Source organism: Bos taurus, chromosome 28 (assembly GCF_002263795.3).
Source record: "Bos taurus isolate L1 Dominette 01449 registration number 42190680 breed Hereford chromosome 28, ARS-UCD2.0, whole genome shotgun sequence".
Lineage (NCBI taxonomy): Eukaryota > Metazoa > Chordata > Mammalia > Artiodactyla > Bovidae > Bos > Bos taurus.
The window spans coordinates 21,817,616-21,841,238 of NC_037355.1; the positions used below are offsets into that span (position 1 = coordinate 21,817,616).

The following is a 23,623-nucleotide window of genomic DNA, read 5'->3' on the forward strand; positions in this document are numbered from 1 at the left end:
AAGCCCAAAATAAGGCTTGTGCTAAAGGAGACAGTACTCATTTTGACAATAACCTGATCCAGTTCTAACAGTTTAGGGATTGATCCTTTTCATGTTGCTTTTGTTTTCTCCTGAGAGATCTTACGGAGAAGGCAATGGCAAGCCACTCCAGTGTTCTTGCCTGGAGAATCCCAGGGACGGCAGAGCCTGGTGGGCTGCCGTCTATGGGGTCGCACAGAGTCGGACACGACTGAAGCGACTTAGCAGTAGCAGCAGCAAGAGATCTTAATGCCTAAAACAAGAAGAGATTTGTCTTTCCAGATATTTATACCACATTACTTATTTTTCTCTTTCTTTCTCTCTTTGCCTTTCTCTTTTTTTTCTTCATTTTTATTTTCTGTGTGTTTACTTCCATATTCATTATTTTACTTAGCAAGTTAAACAGCATCTTAGGAATAGACTCTTTGAAATGATGCAAGCTACTGCATAATAAAATTGTGTGTGTATGTTCTGGTTCATTCAAGCAACTTAAATTTATTCATGTTCAATCCATTTGGTAGTTAATCATGTGAGGTGTTATAATACCTCTCTAGATAATAACTAATTATTTTAATATGATAATGCCTAGTAAGATTACTTGATATTTTTAAAATCTAGCACTGTAGATTACAATGAAATGTTAATTAGGTTTCAGAATAAATCAATTCTCTGAGATACTTTGGTCTGTTAGAAACAATAAGACCAATGTATCCTGTATAATGAATCTCTGTATAAGTAAGACTAATGCATTGCTGTATAAGTAGCTCAAAAAACTGTTAGGTATAAATGTGATGATCATCATGGTCCTCAAATTCCAAGAACTATGACACTTAAATAACTAACGTAACATAGCAACCACTTGAGCAGCACAAAATTTGGTTGTCATAAATTCAGCTTATATTATTTTATTAATAGTGGCCTAAACTTTTATGGTTTTTTCAGTGGTCATGTATGGATGTGAGAGTTGGACTGTGAAGAAAGCTGAGCACTGAAGAATTGATGCTTTTGAACTGTGGTGTTGGAGAAGACTCTCGAGAGTCCCTTGGACTGCAAGGAGATCCAACCAGTCCATTCTGAAGGAGATCAGCCCTGGGATTTCTTTGGAGGGAATGATGCTGAAGCTGAAACTCCAGTACTTTGGCCACCTCATGCAAAGAGTTGACTCATTGGAAAAGACTCTGATGCTGGGAGGGATTGGGGGCAGGAGGAGAAGGGCACGGCAGAGGATGAGATGGCTGGATGGCATCACTGACTGATGGACGTGAGTCTGAGTGAACTCCGGGAGTTGGTGATGGACAGGGAGGCCTGGTGTGCTGCGATTCATGGGGTCCCAAAGAGTTGGACACGACTGAGCGACTGAACTGAACTGAACTGAACTGAAAACGTTTATGTGATTCATTTGCCAAAATGGAACTTTAGAATTAAATGAAGTTATTAAAGACAAATGAATATTTAATATGTAAACAGTCTGTAGAGCACACCCCAATATATATTTATATTTGTTATACATATATACATATTTCCTTATCATCCTCCAGGAAACACTTTTTCCTGAGTGATATGAGATAGTTTGTCTAATTTCTATCCTTTTGATCAACTGAATTATCTCAGCAGGGATGTAAAATATTTTTTCATTTGCCTCTATCTGCTCTTACTCAAACATTTACTGCCTCCCAAAGGAAATTCAGATACTTAATTTGGACTCCTTACAGTTTATTTTCTATCAGATATACCTTTTGACCAGTGACTGTTAATACCATGTGTTTTCATGTTACTGAACTTAGTAAATAAATACAGTGATATTTAAATGGTTTCCAAATGGTAGGACGCCTCATAGTGAATTGACACTTTTATGGATAATAATTATAATCTGGACAAAATATAAAACCAGATATTTAAAAGCACTGAAGAATAAACAAATGAAGGCAGAAATTAGAGGGAATCTGACCACTTAGAAAAAGGTACTGCATCAGGTACTTTTGCATTTACATGGCTTAATGCCTTAAGATATAACCCAGAATTCACAATGAGAGAAGGCTGGGATTAATAAAAGAGAAAACACAGATAATACAAGTAGCTGGAGTTTGTCAGAGACAGAGTTGTAGTGTACTAGCATAGCTGTAGAATATAGATGGGGAAGAAAAGACAGACCCACAGAGGGAGTCCCATAATCAGTTTATGTACGTGTGCTCAGTCATTTCAGTTGTGTCTGACTCTGCAACAGAAAGGACGGTAGTCTGCCAGGATCCTCTCCCCATGAGATTCTCCAAGCAAGAATACTGGAGTGGATTATCACAGCCTCCTCTAGGGGATCTTGCTGACCCAGGAATCCACCCCACATCACTTATGTCTCCTGCATTGGCAGGCAGATTCTTTACCACTAACGCCACCTGGGAAGCCCCATTAAATCTTCAGATGACCCTAAATGACACTAAATCCTCAGATGACCCTAAAGCATTCATTTATCCAAGTGAAAGTCACAACTGACAGTCTCAAAGAACAAAATTTTGCAGCTGCTGTTGTTTCACATGATTGTCAGTTTGGAGTTTGAGTTTGTGAAAGTAAATTCCATGCTGCTAACAAATATCAAAAATTTTCAGAGGTAGATAAAAAAGACAGGGTCTCTGCAACATATTATCCATAATGTACAATATAAAGTCTAAGATTATTGAGAATGCAAAAACTAGGAAATACAATCTATTTTCTATAGATGAACCTGATGCTATTATTAGTAGAGAAGGGCCTTAAAATATTGATAAATATTAGCAAAAGCATAAAAAGAAAATATTTTAATGAACAAAAATACAGAGAAAACTCAGCAGAAGATAAAAATGCAAAATATCAAATTAGAAATTATAGTACAGAAAATTGCAATAACTAAAATTATAAAAACAATTCTGTGTGGGCTTGACAACACTTTACAGAGAGCAGAAAAGGAATAAAAATAAAGATATATTAATAGAAGTTATATAACATAAAACCCAGAGGAATTAAAAAAAATAAACCATGGAAAAATATATAGTGGCTAGCATAGAGTGATTGTTATTACAGATTGACAGCAAATAAAAAATGGCACCAAAAAAGTAAAAGCTAATACATTTCTAAATTTAGCAAAAAGAAAGAAAGAAAAATCAACTTCAAATCAAATAATTTTTTCAAAACACAAGCAGGATCAAACAAACAAATATAAAAAGGGCTCTGCTTGATCAAAGTGCTGAAAAATGAAAATAAATAGAAAATCTTGGACACAGAGAAGAGTACACATTAGAAACAGAAAATTATAATACAAATAATAGCTGACTTCTCATCAGAAAAAAGTAAAAGTAAAGACTAAGAGATCAACAAGTTTAAAATGCAGAAAGTGGAAAGAAAAAAAAAAAAAAACCCTCGTCATAATCCTATAGCCAGTAAAAATGTCCTTCAAAAATTAAAAGAAAATATGTTTTCAGATAAACAAAAATGGAGAGGTATCACCAGCAAATATTTTATTCAAGGAATGCTAAAGAAAGTCCTTCAGACTGAAAATGAACGACTCCAGGTGTAAACTCATAGCTACATAAAGGAATGAAAGGCAAGATCCCATTTGATGAAGAGGAAAGCAAATCTTCAAAGAGTTAAAACATGTAGTTGGTGTTAACTTGATTAGCATGGGCAGAACCAGAATTCATGGCATGAATATATGACCACAGGACTTGAGCTTTTACTTATGAAGTCTCTATCTTGCTCTCCTCTTGTTTTCACTATCCCTTATGGTATATACTCAGTTCATAGTTCACACAACACAGACACAAGCACACACAATTCAATAACTGAAATTAATGTCACAGTAGAAAATCAATTCAACTCACTTTGTGTGTCATTTAACAAAAGTGTTATGTATTAGAAATTGCAGATTAATGAGTTAGAATATAATCTCTTTAAGGGAGTGTTTGGTTTTAGCAACATTTAGATGCTGAAAATAGAAATCTGGATCAAGATTAAAAAGTAGTAAGTTTCTGCTCTCCCTTGCAGTTGGCCCTATTTCACATGGCTTGTCCCTGAATATTCTAATATATAAGAATCATCTCCAAGGCCAAGTGTGGAAGGTGGGGAATTGGGTCTGTAAATTGACTTCTGGTGAGTTGGTGTCTTGATTACTATTCACCATTGTTTAGTTTATAAATGCTTTTCAATTGTAATGCTTTTCATTATGCTCAAGTTTATAGCAATAAGTAATTTTTGGAAATGTGTTTATGGGGCACAGTCAAGATCCATAACCAAGTGTAGTTTACCCTCTGGGTGCCCACTGTATTAAGAATAAATAATAAATCCCACTCCATTTAGCAATTGTAGTTAAGTAGACAGACTGGATACAAATTAGAAACAAAGTGGAGGAATAAAACACAAAGACCAAAAAACACACAAAAAATGATATACACGCAGTCCTGTAATTAGGCCCATAGACACTGAAAATAAATGTAGATATGGCTGTTTATCTAAAAAAAGACACAATTACTAGCTGATTAGTCTCCTTCTTTCCTTTCATTTTTTGTATTTCTTCCCCTTAGAGTCAAGTTCTATAGAAGAAGCCCCTGAAAGGGTCATGTAAATTCAGATGAGTTATTAAGTAATCGCTCTCAAGGAAGCTTGGTAAGGAGTGGGGGAGATAAGATGGGGAAAGATAGAAACAAAACTAAGCAAATTATCAATTTTATGTCCTGACTTCAGCTTAAGTGAAACAATGATTTGGACTGCCAGATACCATCCATGCAGGCTTTCCCAAGGCTACAAAGACACTATTATTGTGTTTGGGAGGTAACTTATCCTTAATGGGATAACTCAGGTATTTTTCAAAATCTTCTACACAAGAATCCTCAACCATTTAGTTAATACTGCTAGCCATTCTTAGCATGTGTCACTGAATTTTTATGACAAAATCCACCTCCCATTAAAATTGATAATGTAAAGGTAAAGACATGTTTTTTTTCATGAAAAAAAAAAATAGTATAAAATTCATAAAAGCAAGAGTAGAGTTCCCTCTTTAGATCATGACTTACTGGAAAAACAAAGATCTGATGCCACTAAACTGGTTTTATCATACATATAAGCAACGAGTGAGCTATTTTAACTTATTTTTAGCTTGTTTTGTACATAATTTAAAAGATCATATTAACAAATAGAAAATTCTATTTGTTTACCTTCATAATTATGGATACATGTAAATACAAATATTAAAAATGTAAGTAAATAAAACCACATCAATATCAATATAAATCACAAATTATAATCTATCTCAAAAATATCTGGAGAGAAATCAAGTATATTTTGCTGACAGAATATATCATTGTTTATTTTATAAGACAGAGGATGAGATGAGGGATGACAGAGGATGAGGTGGTTGGATGGCATCACCAATTCAATGGACATGAGTTTGAGCAAGCTCCGGGAGTTGCTGATGGACAGGGAAGCCTGGCGTGCTGCAGTCCATGGAGTCGCAAAAAGTCAGACATGACTGAGCAACTGAACTGAACTGAACTGGTTTTATAAGACAATATAAAATTAGAGTTAAAAGAACTTAATTGTAGAGCATTTTAAAACTTTTATTCAATAGAAGTATAATATTATCTTGACTGAGATTCAGAAAGGAGAGTAATAGGAATCAGTCTCTGCCATTTAAATCAAAATAACGTGTCAAGATAAGCCAATTTCAATTCTTTGAGAAAAGCATTTGAAGACTGATTAGGATTACAATAAGTTTCCTACTTATTCATTGGAAAGACTTATTATTTGGAAAGACTGATGCTAAAGCTGAAACATCAATACTTTGGCCACCTGATGCGAAGAACTCACTCATTGGAAAAGACCCTGATTCTGGGAAAGATTGAAGGCAGGAGGAGAAGAGGATTCCCTACATATAAATGAGTTCCATTCCAATAGCATGTTCATAAATCCAATTTATTCGTAAGTCCAGCAAAGTTAGCTTAGATACCCAACTAACACAATCAGCTATTCAGTGCTATACTATAATAGGTTTACAATAATTTTCACACAAATAATACATAAAAACAGACATACAAAATAAAGAAAATATTTTTAATTTTACAGTACTAACCTTGAAAAGTACAGTAGTGCCAGCTACAATACTACTGCTTTTACGCTTGCTTCTGGACATCCTGGAGAGGGAAATGGCACCCCACTCCACTACTCTTGCCTGGAAAATCCCACGGATGGAGGAGCCTGACAGACTACAGTCCGTGGGTTCGTAAAGAGTTGGACACGACTGAGCGACTTCACTTTCATTTTCTGGACATCCTTGGGGTAAAATAAAGATATTGTTCTACTGTACTCTATACAGTATGGTAAAGTACACCAAACCACAACCACTTGTAGAGAATGCATGCACAATGCCATGTACACCAGATACAGGAACAAACTTAAATGACTGAACACGTGAATGCACGTTTGCATCTTTGAAATTTTGCAACTGGAAGTTTTGTTAGGAGACTTACTGTAGTTTCTGATTAACTTAAAACATTCTATAACAATGAATTTGAGATTTACCTTTTATATAATGGGAAATATCAAAGGTAGATGAATGCTATGGCTGAACTAATATTTCTAAAATAACTCTGAGTTGTGAGTGAAGATTGAACTGTATAGGAAATAGAAAAAAAGCAAGGAAAAAAAAATTAGGAAACTATTCAGTAGGTCATGGAATAGTTCTGGATCAAGCAGTGATCCTGAACATGAGGACAATGAGATGGATTACTTCCCTCATTTCATTTTTGCAAGTCTTTAATTTATGACCTCTCTGAAAATTTCTTATGGGAAGAAAAAATAAATCACTCTTTTCTAAGTTCTATAATATCTAGTTTGCTTGTTTCTTTTTTCTTTTTTTTGCTTGTTTCAATAGAACAGGAGATATAGTATTCTTCTTATAACCTCAAATAATTAATCTGTTGCCTGAAACTGTTGGTTCTCAAAAAAAATGGTTTTGAATGAATGAATGCATGACTGAATGAGAAAACTTGTACTTCAGTGTGATTTAATGTGTGATTTTATGCCAATTTCTTAACTATTTTGTTTTGTTAAAATTTCTACTCTATTAAAGGAGAAAAGAAAAATAATACCAATATCACAGACATTTCATGGAAAACTATAATTTTCTAAACTATAAAATAGTTTGAAATGTTTAATCTTATTCCCTATTATTACGGTGCTTTTGTTGTAAGTAATGTTATGTTTGGCTTCCCAGGTGGCTCAGGAGTAAAGAATTTCACAGGTAAAGACTGCCAATTGTAAAGATGCAGATTTGATACTTGAGTTGGGAAGGTGCCCTGGAAAAGGATATGGCAACTCATTCCAGTAGTCTTGCCTGGGAAATCACATCGACAGAGGAGCCTGGAAGAATACAATCCATGGAGTTGCAAAAGAGTCAGACAGATTTCAGTCAGTTCAGTTCAGTCGCTCAGTGGTGTCCGACTCTTTGCAACCCCATGAATCGCAGCAAGCCAGGCCTCCCTGTCCATCACCAACTCCCGGAGTTCACCCAGACTCACGTCCATCTAGTCAGCGATGCCATCCAGACATCTCATCCTCTGTCGTCCCCTTCTCCTCCTGCCCCCAATCCCTCCCAGCATCAGAGTCTTTTCCAATGAGTCAACTCTTTGCATGAGATGGCCAAAGTACTGGAGTTTCAGCTTCAGCATCATTCCCTCCAAAGAAATCCCAGGGCTGATCTCCTTCAGAATGGACTGGATGGATCTCCTTGCAGTCCAAGGGACTCTCAAGAGTCTTCTCCAACACCACAGTTCAAAAGCATCAATTCTTTGGCACTCAGCCTTCTTCACAGTCCAACTCTTACATCCATACATGACCACAGAAAAAACCATAGCCTTGTCTAGATGAACCTTTGTTGGCAAAGTAATGTCTTTGCTTTTGAATATGCTATCTAGGTTGGTCATAACTTTCCTTCCAAGGAGTAAGCGTCTTTTAATTTCATGGCTGCAGTCACCATCTGCAGTGATTTTGGAGCCCAGAAAAATAAAGTCTGACACTGTTTCCACTGTTTCCCCATCTATTTCCCATAAAGTGATGGGGCCAGATGCCATGATCTTCATTTTCTGAATGTTGAGCTTTAAGCCAACTTTTTTACTCTCCACTTTCACTTTCATCAAGAGGCTTTTGGGTTCCTCTTCACTTTCTGCCATAAGGGTGGTGTCATCTGCATATTTGAGGTTATTGATATTTGTCAGAGCAATCTTGACTCCAGCTTGTGCTTCCTCCAGTCCAGCATTTCTCGTGATGTACTCTGCATATAAGTTAAATAAGCAGGGTGACAATATACAGCCTTGACGTACTTCTTTTTCCTATTTGGAACCAGTCTGTTGTTCCATGTCCAGTTCTAACTGTTGCTTCCTGACCTGCATACAAATTTCTCAAGAGGCAGATCAGGTTGTCTGGTATTCCCATCTCATGAAGAATTTTCCACAGTTTATTGTGATCCACACAGTCAAAGGCTTTGGCATAGTCAATAAAGCAGAAGTAGATGTTTTTCTGGAACTCTCTTGCTTTTTCCATGATCCAGTGGATGTTGGCAATTTGATCTCTGGTTCCTCTGACTTTTATAAAATCAGCTTGAACATCAAGAAGTTCACGGTTCACATATTGCTGAAACCTGGCTTGGAGAATTTTGAGCATTACTTTACTAGCATGTGAGATGAGTGCAATTGTGTGGTAGTTTGAGCATTCTTTGGCATTGCCTTTCTTTGGGATTGGCATGAAAACTGACCTTTTCCAGTCCTGTGGCCAAGTGCTGAGTTTTCCAAATTTGCTGGCATATTGAGTGCAGCACTTTCACAGCATCTTCTTTCAGGATTTGAAATAGCTCAACTGGAATGCCATCACCTCCACTAGCTTTGTTCATAGCGATGCTTTCTAAGGCCCACTTGACTTCACATTCCAGGATGTCTGGCTCTAGGTCAGTGATCACACCATCGTGATTATGTGGGTCGTGAAGATCTTTTTTGTACAGTTCTTCTTGCCATCTCTTCTTAATATCTTCTGCTTCTGTTAGGTCTATACCATTTCTGTCCTTTATTGAGCCCATCTTTGCATGAAATGTTCCCTTGGTATCTCTTATTTTCTTGAAGAGATCTCTCGTCTTTCCCATTCTGTTGTTTCCCTCTATTTCTTTGCATTGATCGCTGAGGAAGGCTTTCTTATCTCTTCTTGCTATTCTTTGGAACTCTGCTTTCAGATGTTAATATCTTTCCTTTTCTCCTTTGCTTTTTGCTTCTCTTCTTTTCACAGCTATTTGTAAGGCTTCCCCAGACAGCCATATTGCTTTTTTGCATTTCTTTTCCATGGGGATGGTCTTGATCTCTGTCTCCTGTACAATGTCACGAACCTCATTCCATAGTTCATCAGGCACTCTATCTATCAGATGTAGGCCCTTATATCTATTTCTCACTTCCACTGTATAATCATAAGGGATTTGATTTAGGTCATACCTGAATGGTCTAGTGGTTTTCCCTACTTTCTTCAATTTAAGTCTGAATTTGGCAATAAGGAGTTCATGATCTGAACCACAGTCAGCTCCTGGTCTTGTTTTTGCTGACTGTATAGAGCTTCTCCATCTTTGGCTACAAAGAATATAATCAATCTGATTTCGGTGTTGACCATCTGGTGATATCCATATATAGAATCTTCTCTTGTGTTGTTGGAAGAGCGTGTTTGTTATGACCAGTGCATTTTCTTGGCAAAACTCTATTAGTCTTTGTCCTGCTTCATTCCGTAGTCCAAGGCTAAATTTGCCTGTTACTCCAGGTGTTTCTTGACTTCCTACTTTTGCATTCCAGTCCTCTATAATGAAAAGGACATCTTTTTTGGGATGTTATTTCTAAAAGGTTTTGTAGGTCTTCATAGAACCATTCAACTTCAGCTTCTTCAGCGTTACTGGTCGGGGCATAGACTTGGATTACTGTGATATTGAATGGTTTGCCTTGGAAACGAACAGAGATCATTCTGTTGTTTTTGAGATTGCATCCAAGTATTGCATTTCGGACTCTTTTGTTGACCATGATGGCTACTCCATTTCTTCTGAGGGGTTCCTGCCCGCAGTAGTAGATATAATGGTCATCTGAGTTAAATTACCATTCCAGTCCATTTGAGTTCACTGATTCCTAGAATGTCAACATTCACTCTTGCTGTCTCTTGTTTGACCACTTCCAATTTGCCTTGATTCATGGACCTGACATTGCAGGTTCCTATGCAATATTGCTCTTTACAGCATCGGACCTTGCTTCTATCACCAGTCTTATCCACAACTGGGTATTGTTTTTGCTTTGGCTCCATCCCTTCCATCTTTCTGGAGTTATTTCTCCACTGATCTCCAGTAGCATATTGGGCACCTACTGACCTGGGTAGTTCCTCTTTCAGTATCCTATCATTTTGCCTTTTCATACTGTTCATGGGGTTCTCAAGGCAAGAATACTGAAGTGGTTTGCCATTCCCTTCACCAGTGGACCACATTCTGTCAGACAGAGTTTGCAAGTAAATAGCAACAATGGGATTATGCTTGTAGGATTTTATTTTTTAAAGTTCTTTAGTTTTGCTATATCCTGAGAGTTGTTTTTCTTAGTTCCTACATGTATATACTTATTTATAGAACAAAATACTGTACCAAAATAAGTAAGAAGTAGAGACTGAAATTTAGAAGTTTCATAATGCAAAATAAGTATTCTCTTTTTACATACATAAAAATATATCTTGTATATCTTGTCTAATTTAAAAGCTACATGAACTTTAGCTTGCATATTTTTAAACCCAGAAAGTAGCTTGATAGGTAACTGGAAGCCATTAATTAGATTTTTTGAGCTTATTACCATTTAATTGTAGCTTTTCACAAATTCACTCAAGTTGTCTATATCTCAGGTTTGTTAATTTTAAAAGGGAAAAAAAAATCCTTGAATTATTCTGGTTTAACAAAGAAATGGGAAATGTAACATATGGACTTTAGAATTTATTTAAAAAATTCCATTACAAGGAGAACTGATGGAATGTGTATTCCTGTTCAACTCCTCAATCTCATTAAAAAAAAAAACAACACTCAATTCGATTAGTCAAAAACTCTTATAGAGTTTTCAAGACATTAACTACCTCTTTAAAAGCACATCATTTCTTAAATGAAAAGTAGTCAGATACATTCTGACTTCCTCTTGAAACTGCGGTAAGCTAAAAAACATTTTTTGACACAATGAGAAATATTAAAAAAAAATTTAAGAAACTTGGGTCAAACTTAAATATCACCATATCTCTCTGACTTGTCAGGAATATAAAGGATGAAAATGTTCAGATTTTATTTTACTTAAAAATAACAATGCTTTACCACTTAAAATCTTCTCTCTTTTACTCTATATCATTTTAGGGAATAACAGAATCTCAGAATTGGAAGGGGCAGTAAGGTCGCCTATCCAGTGCTTCTTCCAATGGCTTAACCCCCTTAACTGCAGTTCACTCAAATGTTGGCTTATTCTCTATCTACTTCCCTACACAAATTATTTCAATTTGGAAAACCTCTACTGGCTAACTATTGCTTATCTTGACTCAATTATTTCCCATAAACATTTTATATTCTGAGTTTAAATAAAGCAAGAACAAAGGAAAACACCTACAGCTGCAGGGCAGAATGCATCCTTGTGTCACATAGTGAAAGAAACACAAACACAATGAGAAACAAAGAATGAAGTATCCCAGAGGGGCCATCGCTTGTAGTGCTTTCAAAGTCCAAATCTAATAAGAGGCTTTGCAATGTAAAAAAGGTGTCAGCAAGGAAACATTTAGTATGTGATTCTAGTATGTAGTTCATATAAAACCAAGTAGAAAGCACCACCCTCCATATGCAATACATAGATAGAAAATAAATAAAGGCACTTAAATAGAGACATAGCAATCTGTATGTTTAAAGTTCTATTGATTTATATTTCATTTCAATGTTACAGCTATTATAATAGAGATCACCCGAGAGAACACAATGACATTTGAATTGCTTTAAAATATATACTTATCTGGACTAGGACTCTCACAGTCCATTCCTTCATCTTCCAATCTCATCATATAAAGCAAATATCAATGAATAATTTAGAATAAGCAGAGTTCCAGAGAGAAAGATAGGAATGTATGGAAATGGGTAGTAAGTCACCAGGATCTGAATTCTAGGCCTGTGCAATGAAAATGTTAAGTGCTGGTAGTGGTTACAGTTTTTAGGGGATTAAAGAACTTAGCATGTTCCCCAGGTAAAGATTCTTGGACCACAAGAAAAGGCAGGGAGAAGGAGATATCTACAAACTGGTTTGAGATGCAGAATTTTATTCATATGATTAACTGAGGGAGAGCTCTCTGGAGAAAGGAAGTGAGATAACTTAATAGAGAAGGGGAAAATACTTAGGCAAGAACATATTCTCATTTAGATAACAACTTCAATCTAAACCAATAGGGACTCAGGAGTATAAATTGCTTCAAAGATCTGATCAGACTACAAGGACAGAGGTTGGCATTTGCTACCCTCCCTGTCTCAGGCTATCATTAGCTTAGGGCTACCCTGGGGCACACTGAGAGTTGGACGTAAATTCCATGCAAAACATAGAGCATTTTAGACAAAGCCAAAAATATATTAGCTGCAGGGAGAATGATGTGGAGTCTTAAAGTATTGAACTAGAAATGCTCAGATACGTCCTGCTGAAATTCAGTGTTAGTGATTTGACCTTCAATTCTAGTGGGCAGGGCTCAAAAAAGTGTTTGCTGTTTACAGATCAGATCAGTCACTGAGTCGTGTCCGACTCTTTGCGACCCCATGAATTGCAGCATGCCAGGCCTCCCTGTCCATCACCAATTCCCGGAGTTCACTCAGACTCACTTCCATCGAGTCAGTGATGCCATCCAGCCATCTCATCCTCTGTCATCCCCTTCTCCTCTTGCCTCCAATCCCTCCCAGCATCAGTCTTTTCCAATGAGTCAGATCTTCACATGAGGTGGCCAAAGTACTGGAGTTTCAGCTTTAGCATCATTTCTTCCAAAAAAATCCCAGGGCTGATCTCCTTTAGGATGGACTGGTTGGATCTCCTTGCAGTCCAAGGGACTCTCAAGAGTCTTCTCCAACACCACACTTCAAAAGCATCAATTCTTTGGCGCTCAGCCTTCTTCACAGTCCAACTCTCACATCCATACATGACCACAGAAAAAACCATAGCCTTGACTAGACGAACCTTTGTTGGCAAAGTAATGTCTCTGCTTTTGAATATGCTATCTAGGTTCGTCATAACTTTGCTTCCAAGGAGTAAGTGTCTTTTAATTTCAAGTGTTCTTCAAATATGTATAATTTTGGAGAGATGAAACTACACTGAGTCTGGCAATTTTAGAAACCTCTTAATCTATCATATTTAATGCATATTAAAACATTGCTTTATTTTTTACAAAATTGTTTCTCACAGGATACTTGAAGACCACATATCTAATAGAAATATTTCTCCTCAGTCTAGTGATCTCTGAGATGTGCCATAATGCTCACTTCTTAGTGCATTTGACAGAGTTTCAGGTTAATCTGGACCACAATCTTTTCATGCTGTACCAATTATTTTAAATTTTAAGTATTACAATGTAAAAACTATTAAAACTGGGAGAGGCCTAAGGATTACTATATCAGAATTAATTTAGTTGCAAGAATTACAAGTGATAGAAAGGCAAATTCAACTGGCTTGAAAATAAAAGTCATGCATTGGTGTAAAAGCAGGGAGGATTTTACATCAAGTTTTACACAGAAGACTATTATATGAAGAAGACAATTTTTATGTAATTCTTTTAGTCTTGCCTTTCTTTGTGCTTTAGCTTTCTTCTCCAGGTGCCTTCATTTTGATGGTGTCACAAACAAACCAACAGGCTCAAAATGGAGTCACTTATGCTAAGCCCCACATTACCAAACTGAAACTTACATAGTTTTGGCTCTCTCAGAAATGGAATCTTCAACCAGTCAGGAATTGCCTGATCAGCACTAGTTAGGTAATCTGCCTAATGGACCCCTGCCTTAAAGGAAAAGTGACTTTGCCACAACCAATCTACTTTTTGCTTGTATAACTTCCTTGTTCCTCCTCCATTCTGCTTATAAAATATCTTTTGTTATGTACAGTTCTTCAGGGCTCATTTCCATCTCCTAGATTTGATGCTGCTTGATTCACAAGTCACTGAATAAAGCCAATAAGACCCTTAAAATTTACTCAGTTGAACTCTGTTTTTAAACAGTGGCAAAAGTATCTGACACAAATCCCTGCCCTACATGCATATACTGTGGTGGTGGTGGTTTAGTTGCTAAGTCATGTCCAACTCTTGCAACCCCATGGACTGTAGCCCACCAGGCTCCACTGTCCATGGGATTTTTTCAAGGCAAGAATATTGGAATGGGTTGCCATTTCCTTCTCCAGGGGATCTTCCTGACCCAGGGATTGAACCTGAGTCTCCTGCATCACAAGTGTATTTTTTATTATCTAAGCCTATACCCTCCAACAAAGAGAATGTCCCTTTTCTCTAAAATTCCAAGCAATATGTTAAATATTGGTTTGCTTGAGTTTTATGCCCATACTCATGACCAAGAAAGATGAATATACTGATGGTTTTGAAAGAATAACAGGCCATGCCTCTTGAGCCAGGAGTGGGGGCAACTTCCCCATAACTATGTGGATTGTCAAAGAGATGCCTGGAGTTATTGGAAAAGGGAAAGAAAAAATGGAAATGAGGAGACAAGCACAGGTCTGCTATAATTATCTGGTACACTCTTTTATTTGTGGGTCAGTATATAGAGTAAAAGCAGAACTAGACATTCAATGAGAAAGACCTTCAGTTCTCTCACTCTCAATCCAGTGCTCTTTCTATAACACCAGTTTCATCACACTATATTTCTTCCAAGCTTTTCTAACAAAATTACAAGGAATTTTCAATTAGATTTATAAAATGGTAATAAGGAATGCATTCTTTTCTATATTGTGTTACTCATTTTCTTGTGTTACTCATTTTCTTGTGTTAATCACAGCTCTACTTTAGAATCATCTGTTAACAGAGTTCTAAAGAAATGAAGACACCTGGGACTCATTGCAATAGAATCCAATTAAAGTGATTCAGGTTTCAGTACAAATGCTTGTATTATTCAAAGCACTCTACAAATGATGCACAGGTCAGGCAAAAAACTTCTCTGTTTTTGAATATTATTAAAACACAGGTACTTTTATAGAGAGATAAGACTCATCTACTGTTAAAGTATGGATCAATTCCCTTGAGATGAGTGTTTTATTCAGGAATTATATACTCTCAATTTTTGATTCAGCTCACAGAGAAGTCATATAGAATAGTTACCACTGACCAGCATATTATCAGCTTCAAGGAAGATATTCTTGGCCATCACTCACTTATCCATAATGCCTCACTCTTCAAAACCAAGTTTAGAGAAAAGTTATTTCTTTCTAATAATATTTCTCTCTATATATAATGTGGAAAGTAATTTATAAGATCATAGACTTGAAACAGAATACTTCTACAGTGGAAATTCCTTTTTTAAATTTTCACTGTGTAATCATTCTGTGTAAAAGTCACAACTGCTATAAAATCATGAAACATTAAAACTCAAAACCAAAGCTCTATTCTACAATATACTGGATTCTAAAATAAAGAATTTATTTTGAGTATGATTGAAGGCTATAATAAACTATTATTGTTAATTGTAAACTTAATATCCTTAGCATTATTTTTGTTTAAAATTAACATAGTAAAGTCTAACATTTTAAATAGTTATAAAAGAAGAACAAAATATTTCATATTAAAGTATATTGAGCTACTATAGAAGGGGAAAAATTGTGCTTATCCGAGCACAACTGTTCAAAATAAAACCAATAACTTCTGATAAATTAAAAGCTGTATACAAAACATATTATATTATGATTAAATTTTTTTTGTTTTGGTTAGCCAACTGCTATAGATAAAGTAAAAGGAACTAAATCTTCTGAAAAATTTTGAAATAATAATAAAAAGAATACTTCATTAATAAACACCAATTTCTTAACTGGAAAGAAAAATCAATTTTTAAAAAGATACTCTTAGTAATTAGAAGGTATTTTTTAAAAAATATTTTCTTTAGTGTAAGTCTAAGTTGATGCTATGAGTGATTTAAAGAACTCACTCATATAGGCAAATGCAAAATTCTGTTTATCAGAAGTTACACAGTAAGAGCAAATCTATTTATGAATATGAACATTCTTCAAAATTTTGGATACATGAAAGCTTTATCTATGTGGTTTTTAGTATATTTAAATCATTTATGATAATTTTGAAGATCTGGTAAATCATAATTTTTCTGGTGTATCACTATCTTTAGTCTTTGCAACATGCCTATTTTAATTTTTACTTTTTAAAATAACAAATAGTGCATTAAAGACTATACATATATTCAATTTATCAAGTTATTTCAAATTTTTCCATTTTCACAGTTATTCATTCCATTAATACAGGCTTTCCTAAAAATAACATTGAGGAAAATTATACACATATGTATATATATATAGTTCAAAAACAGTCATTCCCTAAAAATGATAAAGGGAACAAATAGACAAACAGAATCACTGTATAGAATAGACTATTTCAAGTACCCTTAGTATGTATAAATAAAATATTTTCCTATAAATAAAATATAGAAGTAAAACTCAATGGCTAAGAGGTAGATTACTCAACAAATTGAGTTGAGAGAATTGAGTAGGTATATGATAATCAATTAACATCAGTCAGTTAAAATTCACAGTTAATATCATGCACTTCACAAACCAAATGAATGGGAAAATTTAAGATGGAAAAAGAAGTTTATGTAAGCATTAATAATGGCATTTTCTAGATGTTGGTAAAATAAAAAAAATAGAAGCTAAATATAATGATTTATTCATGAGTAGTAATTATTAAAATAAAAGCAAAGGCAAGATATATATTTTCATAAACTTTTAATACTTTTGTACAGAAAATAAGTATCAGTTCAGTTCAGTTCAGTCGCTCAGTCGTGTCCAACTCTTTGTGACCCCATGAATCACAGCACGCCAGGCCTCCCTGCCCATCACCAACTCCCAGAGTTCACTCAAACTCATGTCCATCGAGTCGGTAAGCCACCAAACTCATGTCCATCGAGTCAGTGATGCCATCCAGCCATCTCATCCTCTGTCGTCCCCTTCTCCTCCTGCCCCCAATCTCTCCCACCATCAGGGTCTTTTCCAATGAGTCAACTTTTCGCATGAGGTGGCCAAAGTATTGGAATTTCAGCTTCAACATCAGTCCTTCCAATGAACACCCAGGACCAATCTCCTTTAGGATGGACTGGTTGGATCTCCTTGCAGTCCAAGGGACTCTCAAGAGTCTTCTCCAAAACCACAGTTCAAAAGCATCAATTCTTTGATGCTTAGAAACAAATATTTGATTTAGCTATAATTGTTAAAACATTTAGGTACATATAGAAAGAAAATATTCAAGGTAAAAATAATCAAAGGTTCTAAAATTTTTCAACTGATACACAAGTTGAAATAAACTATATAATATATTGTGATTATTTCGTCCTTCTCATCTATGAAGCTATTCTCTATTAACTCTCAAAACCTCATTAAATAATTGTATTTTTATTCATGCTTTCAATTAATATGTGGGTGGCAGTAATTTTTGTATTTCCAGCTGTGAAGTTTCCTTTGTACTTCAAATTGAACATGGATATAAACAAGCACACTTGAAACTTGTTCTTTTTTCCCAGTTTTCAAAGGCAACTGACACTTAACACAGCCAAATAAATTCTATGATGCTTTTACTCACTAAACTAGTCCTCCTTATCTGTGTCCATCTCTTGATAAAATTCAGGAAAAAGTCATTCCTGGCTCAATCCTTTTCTTCATCCTGAATGTCCAAGACCTTACCACTCCCTTAAAATGTACCTCCAAATTTTTCCATCACTTATGTCAAATATTTTTTACTTTGTTTCCACAAAACCATATAGGCTTCCTTCCAATCAATTTTCCATATAAAAATAATGTCATTGTTTAAGTCACATCAGATAAAACTATGCTGTATTTAAAAATATTTCAATGGCTTATCATCTAGATCCAAGAAAAGGATTAAGTACCATCTAATTTTTTAATTTTTGTTTTCTTTTGTTTAACATTGACCTACCTAACTCTTCAGAAGCATGAGCATCAAAATTGTCAAATCTCTTTCTCTCTCTCTCTGCATCAAGTGCCCTGGTCTTGCTGCCAGGGAACAAAGCTTTCTCCTGCCAGAGTGCCTCTATATACACTTTTCTTCCAAGAATACTTCTCTGTCCTTCTATAACTTATCACCTTGTACTCTGCTTTATAGCACCTACCATAGATGTAATTTTACATTTATTCCTAAAATATTTGTTTCATTTCCATCTTCCTCATTCTATTGTAAATTTCAGAAACAGAGAGTCCATACCACATCTGTCTGTTAATTGTATCTCCAGTATCTAATACGGTTTCTGGCAAAAGATAGAGCAACAAACTTTTGAACAATCTACAAGTAAATAAAGTGTAATTTGTATACAACAATAAAATTACAAATAATTGAATTCCATTCCATAAAAGGACAATACAATTATTACTTACAGATATTGCTGGTGGGAGAAAAACATATCACATTTCTAGAAACACAATCCTTAAGAATGTTCACAAAATTTATGCTAATAATTTTATTTTATATATTATAATTTTTAGAATAAAAAAAGATGGTACAACTTCCTAATTAGTTGAAGAAAAAAATTAGAAATCTAAAATGGAAAAATTCGGAAGATGGGCAAAGACGCAAATGTATATACACACATATTCACATAGAAAAATAAATCTTCCCAACATTAGATACTATAATGAAATTAATAAGAACACTCTAAAGTTTTTAAAAGTCTTTAAATAAAAACTTTATGCTGCTGCTGCTAAGTCACTTCAGTCCTGTCCGACTCTGTGCGACCCCAGAGACGGAAGCCCACCAGGCTCCCCCGTCCTTGGGATTCTACAGGCAAGAACACTGGAGTGGATTGCCATTTCCTTCTCCAATGAATGAAAGTGAAAAGTGAAAAGGAAGTCGCTCAGTCCTGTCCGACTCCAAGCGACCCCATGGACTACAGCCCACCAGGCTCCTCCATCCATGGGCTTCTCCAGGCAAAAGTACTGGAGTGGAGTGCCATTGCCTTCTCCGAAAAACTTTATGAGTAAAGTGAAAAAGTACTAAAAGTTTTAGATTTTTTAAAAGTACAAAGTAAAATGTATAATTTATAATATTAAGTCCAAATGAATGCTGCTGCTGCTGCTGCTAAATCACTTCAGTCGTGTCCGACTCTGTGTGACGCTGTAGACAGCAGCCCACCAGGCTCCCCCACCCCTGGGATTCTCCAGGCAAGAACACTGGAGTGGGTTGACATTTCCTTCTCCAATGCATGAAAGTGAAAAGTGAAAGTGAAGTCGCTCAGTCGTGCCTGACTCTTTGTGACCCACCGGAATGCAGCCTACCAGGCTCCTCCATCCATGGGATTTTCCAGGCAAGAGTACTGGAGTGGGTTGCCATGAATGCAGTGTAGAGTAATGTAGTATAAGACACACCACTTTTAGAAGCAGCCTCATAATGTAATGGTGGATGTGTTCTTCACTGGGCAAAACCATCTTTGAATGGTTAGGGTTAGGGTTAGGGTTAAGCCAAATGTCAGTGTAGTCATGTATTTGTCGTATGATATTTGTACGTGTTATCTAACCTTTTTGATTATAATATCCCTGATTTGTATAAAGGGAATAATGATACCTACTTCATAAGGTTTGTGTCAATCAAATATCATAAAAAAGAAAAAAGCCACCTTATGCATTTCAAGAGAGGAGGTTTTGAATATTTAAACTCTTGGAGAGTCTGAGGAAATGAAGGTCAGGGAAGCCACCATCATCAGTGTCAATTAACATCACAGAAATAGATGATTACCAGGAGTTCAGCCCAAAACTCTGGCACATTTTAGGAGCTCTGGGCAAACTTCTCCAGATGTACTCAGACTGAAACAATGATACACGCTCTCAAGAAGTTTATCTAAACGGTGCCTTGAACCTTCAGAGATCACACCAGATCAGTCACTTAGTCATGTCCGACTCTTTGCGACCCCATGAATGACAGCACGCCAGGCCTCCCTGTCCATCACCAACTCCCGGAGTTCACTCAGACTCACGTCCATCAAGTCAGTGATGCCATCCAGCTATCTCATCCTCTGTCGTCCCCTTCTCCTCCTGCCCCCAATCCCTCCCAGCATCAGAGTCTTTTCCAATGAGTCAACTCTTTGCATGAGGTGGCCAAAGTACTGGAGTTTCAGCTTTAGCATCATTCCCTCCAAAGAAATGCCAGGGCTGATCTCCTTCAGAATGAACTGGTTGGATCTCCTTGCAGTCCAAGGGACTCTCAAGAGTCTTCTCCAACACCACAGTTCAAAAGCATCAATTCTTCAGCGCTCAGTTTTCTTCACAGTCCAATTCTCACATCCATACATGACCACAGGAAAAACCATAGCCTTGACTAGCCGGGCCTTTGTTAGCAAAGTAACATCTCTGCTTTTGAATATTCTATCTAGGTTGATCATAACTTTCCTTCCAAGGAGTAAGCATTTTTTAATTTCATGGCTGCAGTCACCAGCTGTAGTGATTATGGAGCCCAGAAAAATAAATCTGACACTGTTTCCCCATCTATTTCCCATGAAGTGGTGGGACCGGATGCTGTGATCTTCGTTTTCTGAATCTTGAGCTTTAAGCCAACTTTTTCACTCTCCTCTTTCACTTTCATCAAGAGGCCTTTGAGTTCCTCTTCACTTTCTGCCATAAGGGTGGTGTCATCTGCATATCTGAATTTACTGATATTTCTCCCAGCAATTTTGATTCCAGTTTGTGTTTCTTCCAGTCCAGCACTTCTCATGATGTACTCTGCATATAAGTTAAATAAACAGGGTGACAATATACAGCCTTGACGAACTCCATTTCCTATTTGGAACCAGTCTGTTGTTCCATGTCCAGTTCTAACAGTTGCTTCCTGACCTGCATACAAATTTTTCAAGAGGCAGATCAGGTGGTCTGGTATTCCCATCTCTTGAAGAATTTTCCACAGTTTGTTGTGATCCACACAGCCAAAGGCTTTGGCATAGTCAATAAAGCAGAAATAGATGTTTTTCTGGAACTCTCTTGCTTTTTCTATGACCAGCAGATGTTGGCAATTTGATCCCTGGTTCCTCTGCCTTTTCTAAAACCAGCTTGAACATCAGGAAGTTCACGGTTCACATATTGCTGAAGCCTGGCTTGGAGAATGTTGAGCATTACTTTACTAGCGTGTGAGATGGGTGCAATTGTGCGGTAGTTTGAGCATTCTTTGGCATTGCCTTTCTTTGGGATTGGACTGAAAACTGACCTTTTCCAGTCCTGTGGCCACTGCTGAGTTTTCCAAATTTGCTGGCCTATTGAGTGTAGCACTTTCACAGCATCATCTTTCAGGATTTGGAATAGTTCAACTGGAATTCCATCACCTCCACTAGCTTTGTTCGTAGCGATGCTTTCTAAGGCCCACTTGACTTCACATTCCAGGATATCTCGCTCTAGGTCAGTGATCACACCATCGTGATTATGTGGGTCGTGAAGATCTTTTTTGTACAGTTCTTCTTGCCATCTCTTCTTAATATCTTCTGCTTCTGTTAGATCCATACCATTTCTGTCCTTTATTGAGCTCATCTTTGCATGAAATGTTCCTTTGGAATCTCTGATTTTCTTGAAGAGATCTCTAGTCTTTCCCATTCTGTTGTTTTCCTCTATTTCTTTGCATTGATCACTGAAGAAGGCTTTCTTATCTCTTCTTGCTATTCTTTGGAACTCTACATTCAGATGTTTATATCTTTCCTTTTCTCCTTTGCTTTTTGCTTCTCTTCTTTTCACAACTATTTGTAAGGCCTCCCCAGACAGCCATTTTGCTTTTTTGCATTTCTTTTCTATGGGAATGGTCTTGACCCCTGTCTCCTGTGCAATGTCACAAACCATTCCATAAGTCATCAGGCACTCTATCTATCAGATCTAGGCCCTTAAATCTATTTCTCACTTCCACTGTATAATCATAAGGGATTTGATTTAGGTCATACCTGAATGGTCTAGTGATTTTCCCACTTTCTTCAATTTCAGTCTGAATTTGGCAATAAGGAGTTCATGGTCTGAGCCACAATCAGCTCCTGGTCGTGTTTTTGCTGACTGTATAGAGCTTCTCCATCTTTGGCTGCAAAGAATATAATCAATCTGATTTGGGTGTTGACCATCTGGTGATGTCCATGTATAGAGTCTTTTCCTGTGTTGTTGGAAGAGGGTGTTTGTTATGACCAGTGCATTTTCTTGGCAAAACTCTATTAGTCTTTGCCCTGCTTCATTCCATAGTCCAAGGCCAAATTTGCCTGTTACTCCAGGTGTTTCTTGACTCCCTACCTTTGCATTCCAGTCCCCTATAATGAAAAGGACATCCTTTTGGGGTGTTATTTCTAAAAGGTTTTGTAGGTCTTCATAGAACCATTCAACTTCAGCTTCTTCAGCGTTACTGGTTGGGGCATAGACTTGGATTACTGTGATATTGAATGGTTTGCCTTGGAAATGAACAGAGATCATTCTGTCATTTTTGAGATTGCATCCAGGTATTGCATTTAGGGCTCTTTTGTTGACCATGATGGCTACTCCATTTCTTCTGAGGGATTCCTGCCTGCAGTAGTAGATATAATGGTCATATGAGTTAAATTCACCATTCCAGTCCATTTGAGTTCGCTGATTCCTAGAATGTCAACATTCACTCTTGCCGTCTCTTGTTTGACCACTTCCAATTTGCCTTGATTCATGGACCTGACATTCCAGGTTCCTATGCAATATTGCTCTTTACAGCATCAGACCTTGCTTCTATCACCAGTCACATCCACAGCTGGGTATTCTTTTTGCTTTGGCTCCATCCTTTCATTCTTTCTGGAGTTATTTTTCCACTGATCGCATGTAGCATATTGGGCACCTACTGAACTGGGGAGTTTCTCTTTCAGTATCCTATCATTTTGCCTTTTCATACTGTTCATGGGGTTCTCAAGGCAAGAATACTGAAGTGGTTTGCCATGTCTTTCTCCAGTGTACCACATTCTGTCAAATCTCTCCAACATGACCCGCCCGTCTTGGGTTGCCCCACGGGCATGGCTTAGTTTCATTGAGTTAGACAAGGCTGTGGTCCTCGTGTGATTAGATTGACTAGTTTTCTGTGAGTATGGTTTCAGTGTGTTTGCCCTCTGATGCCCTCTTGCAACACATACCGTCTTACTTGGGTTTTTCTTACCTTGGGTGTGGAGTAGCTCTTCACGGCTGCTCCAGCAAAGCACAGCCATTGCTCCTTACCTTGGATGAGGGGTATCTCCTCACCACCACTCTTCCTGACCTTCAATGTGGGATAGCTATTCTAGGCCCTCCTGCACCCGTGCAGCCACTGCTCCTTGGACTTGGGGTTGGTCCTGCCGGCCACCACCCCTGGCCTCAGT

General features: G+C 36.9%; 1 protein-coding gene across 1 annotated transcript in view; it reads right to left on the minus strand.

Annotated features, from left to right (window-relative positions):
* The window catches only part of LOC785503 (AP-2 complex subunit mu-like), a 198,896-nt gene that overhangs the window by 64,991 nt on the left and 110,282 nt on the right, over positions 1-23,623 (minus strand).